Source organism: Peromyscus maniculatus, chromosome 23 (genome assembly GCF_049852395.1).
Source record: "Peromyscus maniculatus bairdii isolate BWxNUB_F1_BW_parent chromosome 23, HU_Pman_BW_mat_3.1, whole genome shotgun sequence".
In the NCBI taxonomy this organism is placed as follows: domain Eukaryota; kingdom Metazoa; phylum Chordata; class Mammalia; order Rodentia; family Cricetidae; genus Peromyscus; species Peromyscus maniculatus.
In genome coordinates this window covers 40,028,503-40,037,441 of record NC_134874.1, presented here as the reverse complement: position 1 = coordinate 40,037,441, position 8,939 = coordinate 40,028,503, and the positions used below count along the sequence as shown (strand labels likewise).

At 36.5% G+C, this 8,939-nt stretch overlaps 1 pseudogene; it reads right to left on the bottom strand.

Moving 5' to 3' along the window:
• Nucleotides 1–622: 622 nt before the first annotated feature.
• Nucleotides 623–7,530, bottom strand: LOC102920719 (vomeronasal type-2 receptor 116-like; annotated as a pseudogene).
• Between the last annotated feature and the right edge of the window lie 1,409 nt (nucleotides 7,531–8,939).

Sequence of the window (8,939 nt, the reverse complement as noted above, 5' to 3'; positions counted from 1 at the left end):
CTACAATCAATGATATCCATGAGCACACATTCTATAGAAGTGGTTACAGCAGGGCTTTTCACATTTCTCACAGATCTAAAAGTACCATCATGAAACTGACTGGGAAAGTATCTGATTAACTGTTATCTGATTTGAGTTATAATTAAGTAATAGACTGGTCTTTATTCTATTTTAGTATGCATCTCATTATGCAATTATATGGCAGAGTAATATCTTCATGTCTAAATGGTATTCATTTTTTAAAACGTGCCTTCCTTCATAGCAAAAACATACATGAAATGTAAACACAAATCTTGGAAACATACCAAGGGCATCAAAGACACATGGATACATATAAAAACATTTGGTGCTATAAAGGCAAAGTTATACAATGTTGAAGAGGTGAAAAATGCATACATGTCCCATTCATCTTTTCTTTAATATTAATTGAGAGAGACAATAAATTTTATGGAAATAGGCTTTCTAATGTAGAGAAATACATAAAAATATTAGAAGAGTAGAGAATAAAGTTGGATAAATGAAAGCAATAAATTTAAAAATTTAAATTACTGTATGATCTCTGACAATTGGATTTCATGCTAAACAGACTCAAAGACTTGTACATAATTAAGAAAAACATGGACTAAGCTGTAAGATCCACTTTTCCTCTAGAATGTGCTTTGTTCCTGACATGATGAAGCACATTGCTATGTGGTCTGAACAAAATAATATAGCACTTGGGAAGAAAGATGCATCCTAGGAGACCTGCACTGGAAGCCAAAATGGAGAAGACTTCCATGGCCACCATGAGTTTCCCCTTGGTGCTGTGGTAGACAGGAAGGAAGGTGACCCACACACTGAAGAACACCAACATGCTGAAACTGATGAACTTGGCTTCATTGAATGTGTCAGGCAGGTTCCTGGACAGGTAAGCCATAGTGTAGCTTCCAAGTGCCATGGAGCAGAGGTATGCCAGGACAGAATGGAAGGCAATAGTAGAGCCCTTGTTGCATAGAATAATTATGTGTCCATGTTCAGTGTAAGCATCTGAGTCAATAAATGGAGGAGAGGTGCTCAGCCAAATTACACAGATCACAAGTTGGATAAGGGTGCAGACAGGAATAATGAGGTTAGGAGCCCTTGATACCATTATCCACCTTATCAGTCTTCCTGGCAATGTGATCTTGAAAGCCAGAACCACAGTAATAGTTTTGGCCAAGACTGTGGAGTGAGCCACTGTGAACAGAACTGCAAATGTGCTCTGCTGCAGCATACAGGTGACTGTGTTGGGATGACCAATGAATAGCAATGGACAGAGAAAACAGAAGATCAGAGTGATGAGAAGGATATAAGAGAGAGCCCAGTTGTTGGCCTTGACAATGGGAGTGTGGTGGTACTTCACAAAGACCCCCAAAACAACAGCTGTTAGTGAAGAAAAGCCCAAAGCCAAGTTGATGAGTGCCATCCCCAAAGGGTCTTCGTAGGACAGAAATGTCACTACTTTCTGGAGGCAGTGGTTCTGCTCTGTGTTTGCATAATGACTTTCTGGACACCTCACACAATGATCCATATCTACTCAGGAATTAAAGTTATTATGAATCTTTGCTCAGGTTCCCCTTTTATCTCAATCCTCTTCCCAGCATCAGCTCTCTGGCATTTGCCCACATTTTTTTTGTTGTTTCAGACTCAAGTAAATATGTTCTCAATAGTAATAATTAACAAATGATCTCTAATGAGTCATTTCAGATCAATACTGCCAATCTCTTTGTTGGACATGAAGTGAACAAGTCTGTCCTTCTCATTGCTATACTTAAATGTATTCACAAGTAAGTGATAATTAATATTTTTTAATTTATATTGTCTTAAATTATTGAATTAAATTACATAAACCTGACTTGATTATAGAACCCCCTCCTTCTTAATTCCTTTGTGTGACTTTGTCATGTTAGTTAAGTACATCTTTACATGCCTTGAAATTTCTTTCTTGTAGTTTTGTTTTCATACTCAATATCAAAATTAAACTATTTCCATAGAGTTTATTGAATTCCCCAGTGTGTTTATTCTCTGATAGTGCTTATGAGAATGAGAATTATTAGGTTCTTGAATGGTGGAAAAACTCCCTTTATGAAAGTCTTTAATCATTCCCAGGGAGAAAAGATCTATTCAACAGATAGTTATAAAACTCTTGTTTTAGTCTTAGTTAATAATGGAATAATTTTGTGATACTTCATCTTTTCTAATTTGTGAGTTTCATCTTGAATTCAAAAGATATGTGTCAATGTACTTACTACATATTTTCATTAAAATAATTCTATTTCATACTTTAATTAAAAACATTCAATATTTTTCAAAGTGGAATTTGCAATTTAATTGTTGAAAATTCTAATTAAAAACCTATTGAATTCATCTTTTTGCTAGTGTCTACAGAATCTTTTATTCCATTATGAGCATTTTATTTGTTTCTTCTAGATGTGCCTTCCTGCTATGCTCACACTCTCAGAGTACTATGTCTCTACTGTGTTCCGTGTGTTTACTTCTATTGGTTTCTAAACAGAGCAAGAATGCTTCATATGCACAACCACATATATTCTTTAGTGAAAGCACAGGGTACACAAGTCATGACAAATATTTTATAAAGATATGAGTATGATTTTTTTCAATACAGATACACCTCATTTTATAGGATTTGAGGCAGAGGATTCACTGTTTTGAAATATTTAGCATTGATCTGTTACTCTTATGGGGGACCTGGTTTCAGTTGTAAGTACCTACATGGTGGTCAATGCTATCCTTGCCTCCACAACCAGGAGATATGAATCCTTCTTCCAACTTTGGTGTGCACTAAGCAAGTACATGCACATACACATGCATGTAGGCAAAACACTCAGAGATAAAACAAAATGAATGAAAATCTAAAATAAAACATTTAAAAATATGTCCACAGTTAAATCAAATTTGACCTTTCTGATAACCTCTGATAAACATAGAACCATGACTAAAATTATGCATGTAAGGGTCATAAGGATAAAACCATTAAATGTGTGTTAACTATAAACTAAATATGCTTTGAAATACATGAAAAATCAGGAATTTATACTCTGTGTGTGTGTGTGTGTGTGTGTGTGTGTGTGTGTGTGTGTGTGTGTTAAATGCCATGGTGAATCAGGCATGATTCTGAGTAAAGTTGTTCTCTGAAAGTAACAATGGCTATAGTGCATCAAATAAATAAATCAGCTATTAGTTTCCATGGGATGAGCACCATTTAAACTGATGGTTTAAAATGAGCCAAAATATTTTTACTTCTAACTTAAAGAATCACTGGACTTATCTCTGCTGTTCCTTCACAGAACTTGTCCATCTGCTTAGACATTTCAGAACATTGTGGAGAGGTGGGAAATACCCCAGTTAGACTGGCACTTACCTGTCTCATTGGAAATCTCATTGTCTGGACAACGAGTGCAATCATAGCAGCAGGCAGCCTTGCCCTCCTGGGGGGATTTCCTGAATCCAGGAACACAGCTCTCACTGCACACAGAGCGAGGAAGCTGGGAATTAAATATAGAAGAGAAAATACTCAGGAGTTTATAGTTTTAAAACAATAAAGTGGGATTTTTTGAATATTGAACAATGAGTTGGCAAGTTTTTATAATTATTTTAGCAGATTCTTGTTTTAATGCACCACTTTTTTCTAATTTCAATATATTATACCCATGAAGATCAATGTGTTTAAACAATGATCTGAAGACAACAGAAATCTGAACAATTGTGAAAATATAAAAGCTAGGGCAAAATGAGAAGTTTGGTCACTGAGTTCTTGTCTAAATGGGCAAGTGTAATGGCATGTGGATACTGTTGTGTACTTCCTGACAGCTGGAGTGAGCAGCTTTGTTTTCCAATGGTCATGCTTAATTTGCATTTGTCAATCTGACCAGTTTTAGAATTACCATATAAACTAGTCTTTGTAAATCTGTGTGAGCGATGATCTACATTAGGGTGCTTGAAGTTAGAATACTTATTTCATAATTAGGTATCACTATTTCATTGGCTGTTGTTAAAGATTGAAATGAAATCAAAAAGTGATGTGAAGAGCAGTGCTCATATCAATCTACTTCCTGACTGAAGATACAACATAACTCACTTTCTAAGATGCTTGCCAACATGATTGCCTGAATCATTATGAACTGCTCATGCCAAATGAGACCCAATAAAGTCTATATTCTTAAGTTATGTCAGCTTGGTTTTGTTGTTGTTGTTGTTGTTTGACAAATTGCTGACTTTTTCATCAGGTAGACATATAATTGACCCATGTACATGTGCCCTCCATATTATTGTGCATTGCCATGGGCCTGAAATCAAATGACCATGAACTGATATTTTCTAACCTGGAAGACAAATTATTACACTTGTCAAGTGGTTTCAGGACAAGGGTGAAATCTTAATGAATAGACACTGTATTTATTACTGGAAATACATGCACACAGAAAAAAGCATAGAAAAATAAACAATCCCGTTACTCAGAATAATGCAATAAAAACTTCCTCATATGACAGTAGTTTTGTGCATACAGATGAGTATTATGTAAGGAACCAACTATCATTACAGCCACAAACAAATGTTTATTGACATAGAGATCAAAGCAATGAGATAAGATCCAGCCCACCTCTGTAAATCCTATAGCCCATTGTATCATATGGTCAGACAAACATAGTTCTTGGCCCTGTGGAGCTTTTGGAGAAAATGTTCCAACTTTCATCTTTTGTCTGAGACCATCTGGAAAATTCCAGAGGTTGAGAATATCATATTCTGCTTCTAATTTCCTTTGTGAATCCAAAACCATAAGGTTTCCTGCACCATTTTTGAAATGGATATTCTTGAGATAAGGGTGAAGCTAAAAGAGATACAGAATTTGATGATGAATTTATTCCCAGAAAGATCAACAGAACCCAATGAAGCAATGTACCTCATTGTCCTAAATCCCTGATATGAATTGTAAGTTATACCAAGCTATAAACACTTTAATGGATGAAGATTAAAAATGAATATATCATGTTTCTTGTTACTTAATTTCAAAAGAAAGAATTCGCACACACAAACACACAGTAATTAGCAAGAAACAAAATGACTTAATCAATTGTGGTGATGTGTTGTGTCCTCCACTATATTGTGCACCCTAATCAAGTTTATCTGGGGATCAGAGGAAAAAGCCAGCTACTATATTAAACATAGAGTTCAGGCAATGGTGCACACGCCTTTAATCCTGTCACTAGTGAAGCAGAGTTCCGTCTGGATCTCTGTGAGTTCAAAGCCACCTTGGCGAACAGAGAAAGGCATGGTGACACACGCCTTTAAACAGGACTAACCATAGAGGTCTGGAGGTCTGTACAGAGAGACAGGAAATGATGTAGCTAGGCAGAGAGAGGAAGTGAGATACAGAACAGAAATGCATATAGGTGTGGGTATACAGTAAGTAGGTCTCTTTGGCTGAAGATCAACAACTGGTAAGAACATTTTGGACTTCGTCCTGCTTTTCTGATCTCTTGGTATTAATCCCAATATCTGGCTCTGAGTTTTTTATTAAGACCTTTAGCAATTTGTGGTACTATCAATGAATGTTGATTTAAGCAAATTTCCACAACAGTAATCTACTCAAAGTTTCAGTTTGTAAGTTGGGGTGTTAATGTCCAAAATGAAATAAAATTGTCAGTTAGGAATCATAACCATAGATTCATAATTTGAATTTTAAGGATCTAATAGAATTTGACCATTAAAGATATAGTTCTCATCCGGGTGGTGGTGGCACACGCCTTTAATTCCAGCACTCGGGAGGCAGAGCCAGGCAGATCTCTGTGAGTTCGAGGCCAGCCTGGGCTACCAAGTGAGTTCCAGGAAAGGCGCAAAGCTACACAGAGAAACCCTGTCTCAGAAAAAAAAAAAAAAAAAAAAAGATATAGTTCTCCTATTTCTGTCCTGCAATATACTTAGCGATAATGGGGTTTCAATTGATTATAGGATCATGAGAAGATTCTGAGGATACCTGTAACACAAAGCAGATAATGACATATACACATTTAAACTTTATTGCCACCCATTCAGTCTGAACAATGACACGTGTCTGCAAAGACTTCTAGACAACAAATTACATACAGTCTCTGAGGTGATTTTTGGTAAAACCTGCCACAGTGTGAAATCATGTATTGTGTGCTTTTAAGAAACCTCAGTATGTCACAGTACATTTGATAATATATACAGGAAGAGAAATTACCTCCCAAGGATAGGTATTTACTTCCCCATTTCCATGAGGGTGAATTTCGACTTGTTTCAGAGTCATTTCATGGAGACTGTGAGCCACAACATATACAGAATTATATACATTATAACTCTCTTCAGTCATATCCATTTCCAAAGCATTTCGAGGCAACATTTCCAAGGAAGCATTGGGTTGACAGTTACCTAATATTTTACAACTGGGTCCAGAAAAAGAGCAATTGAAATATCTGTTCCACAAAAGAGCAAGGATATAGTCTTCTGGATATTTGGAAGGCTTGTATGTCTGGATAAACTTCCTAAAATCAGAAATATCAGCATGGTGTTGTGCAAAAATGAGACTACCATGGAATGGATCAGATACAAAATAAGGAACATCAGTAGTTACATCCCATTGTGACTTAGTGATCCAGACTTTCCAAGTAATTGAATGTATTCCTATATATATTATTAGATCATATAAATATTGAGTGACATCATAAAGGAAAACAACATTTGTAGATGATTTCAAGATGTTTCGATGAGTTGTTCTGGATTCATAGCCCGAGTAAACTTGGCTGTCCGGAATCATTTCTACAAAAGCTACACACACTCTGTTCCTGTCCATCTCTCTTCTCAAGTTTGATAGAATCTCAGCCCCATTGTGGTCATCTGTGAGAACCAATCCCACCCAGGTCCAGTTGAAATGAACCATCAAAATGACAATGCCATGAGACAGAGACATGTCCTTTTGTGCTGTCTGGTAGAGAGAAGAAAACTGGACTCTGTCACTTAGGGTATCGTCAAATGGCCGAAAAGTAATCTGAAGGAAATAGGAAACAAAAGTGAAAACATTGAGATAGAACACAGTTTTAAACCTGAGTTGACACTTTTATTGGTATAGACTACCTTCTGCTCATCGTATTTTAAACTTGCATCTTGTTTCTGAAGATATTTATAGAGAATTTCTTACAAGACACAGAGTTTTCTAAACCCCTAGTATAGGCTCCAGCATCTTCCTCTTCTCTATCCTGAGAAAAGTATATGAGGGCATGTAACCAAATACCTGATTTGATCTCTTTGATAGATGAATGTCACAGCTCCACCTCTTTACATTGAAAACATATCAAATGTCTGCAGTTTAATATGGGTTTCTTGTTCCCTGCCAACCACATTCCTCACCTGTGGATATTTGTAAAGATTCAGCAGTCTCCCAACTTGTACAGATGTTTCCCATTCTGTTCCTGTAAGTAAAGCAGCAACCTTGTTCTTTCTTTTACATGTGTAATTGGGAATGTATATTCCCATTCCTGTGAGGCAAAAAAAAGTTTCCTTCATAATATCCCGTAGACTGTTTTCAACATTATAGAGCTCAAATCCGAGAGATGTGTTGGGTAAAATGTGAGTGTTCCTGTTGATCTCCTCAATGGCAAATATGAAGGCCAAAGAAAACTGGTAGCTCCTCAACTTGAATCTGCAGAGAAGGATTGTCAATATTCATGGCGTGGACTCATATCATATCTAACAATATGATGCTGGACTACATTGTAGATGATATGGTACTAATGGCTTTTATACCTTCAATGTTATATATCTACAGACAATAATTTTTGTTAGCATGAGGATATTTTTGAATGTCATGGTATATAGTAAGTGATGATTTAATTATCTAAAAGACTTGGGTGTGTCTAAAATTTCCTGGCAGTAACCTTGAGCTGTACTGATAATAACCTTGGAATCTCTAGTATGGGGGAACACAAATAAAACCCCTATTCTTTTTATACTTTAGTGATATAATCAGCTGATGGAGACTTCCATCCTTAAAGGCTCTCCTGTTATGTACTATAAAAACCCCAAGTCCCCCCACACCACAATCACACTGTCTGTACATAGATGGGGAGACGACATCCTTTCACTTGTTTTGATGAAGGACCAACAATGTTTATGGGGATGTCAGCCTATGTTGAAAGTATCAATCCCAAAGCAACCTTGGATCTGAACCTGAGAGGGTTTAGGAGTCCAGCACCAAAACACATCTCTTTGAACAACCTTCCCTCTCTCCCATTCCATTTCCCTCTCCTTTCCGAGAGCCATACAATGAAGAGCAGAATGGGTGAGTGAACTTCCTATGGTTTAACAGCCAACAGTCATAACTGAATCCCCTGGGCTACTTTGTAGCATTTTTTTTGCTATCTCTACCATTTGCCTGCCTTTTTCTTTATCCCTTCACTATGTTCTTACCTTCCACACAAAGTTGATTACATAACAACCTTAAATGCCCTGATGATAGGCATAACTTGGAGCTGAGTTCAACTTGAACAGAATATATGACCTGGTTCATTGCACCCATGACTTGAGGATCCTTATCAAGATGGAAGCAACCATTTGACTTGGAAGCTAAGTTTGCCTAATGATATCATAAAGCAAGCATACTCATACTTCTTGGGACAATCCAAAATGGTGAGCACCATTAAATGTCATTGTCCCATTGAATCCAACAGGATCCACATACTCATATTAAATATGACCATGGAGAAAATATCTGACCTCTGTGGTGTTTATTTTGTCATTATTAATGTTTTTCCTCCATTTTGTTTTAACATTAATAGGTTATTAGATGATATAATTACTAGCTTCTAAAAAGATCCTAATTAAAATCACAAGCCTGAACAGAGACTCGAAGGATGAAATGCCATGTGAGAGAGAAACTGTAGCCA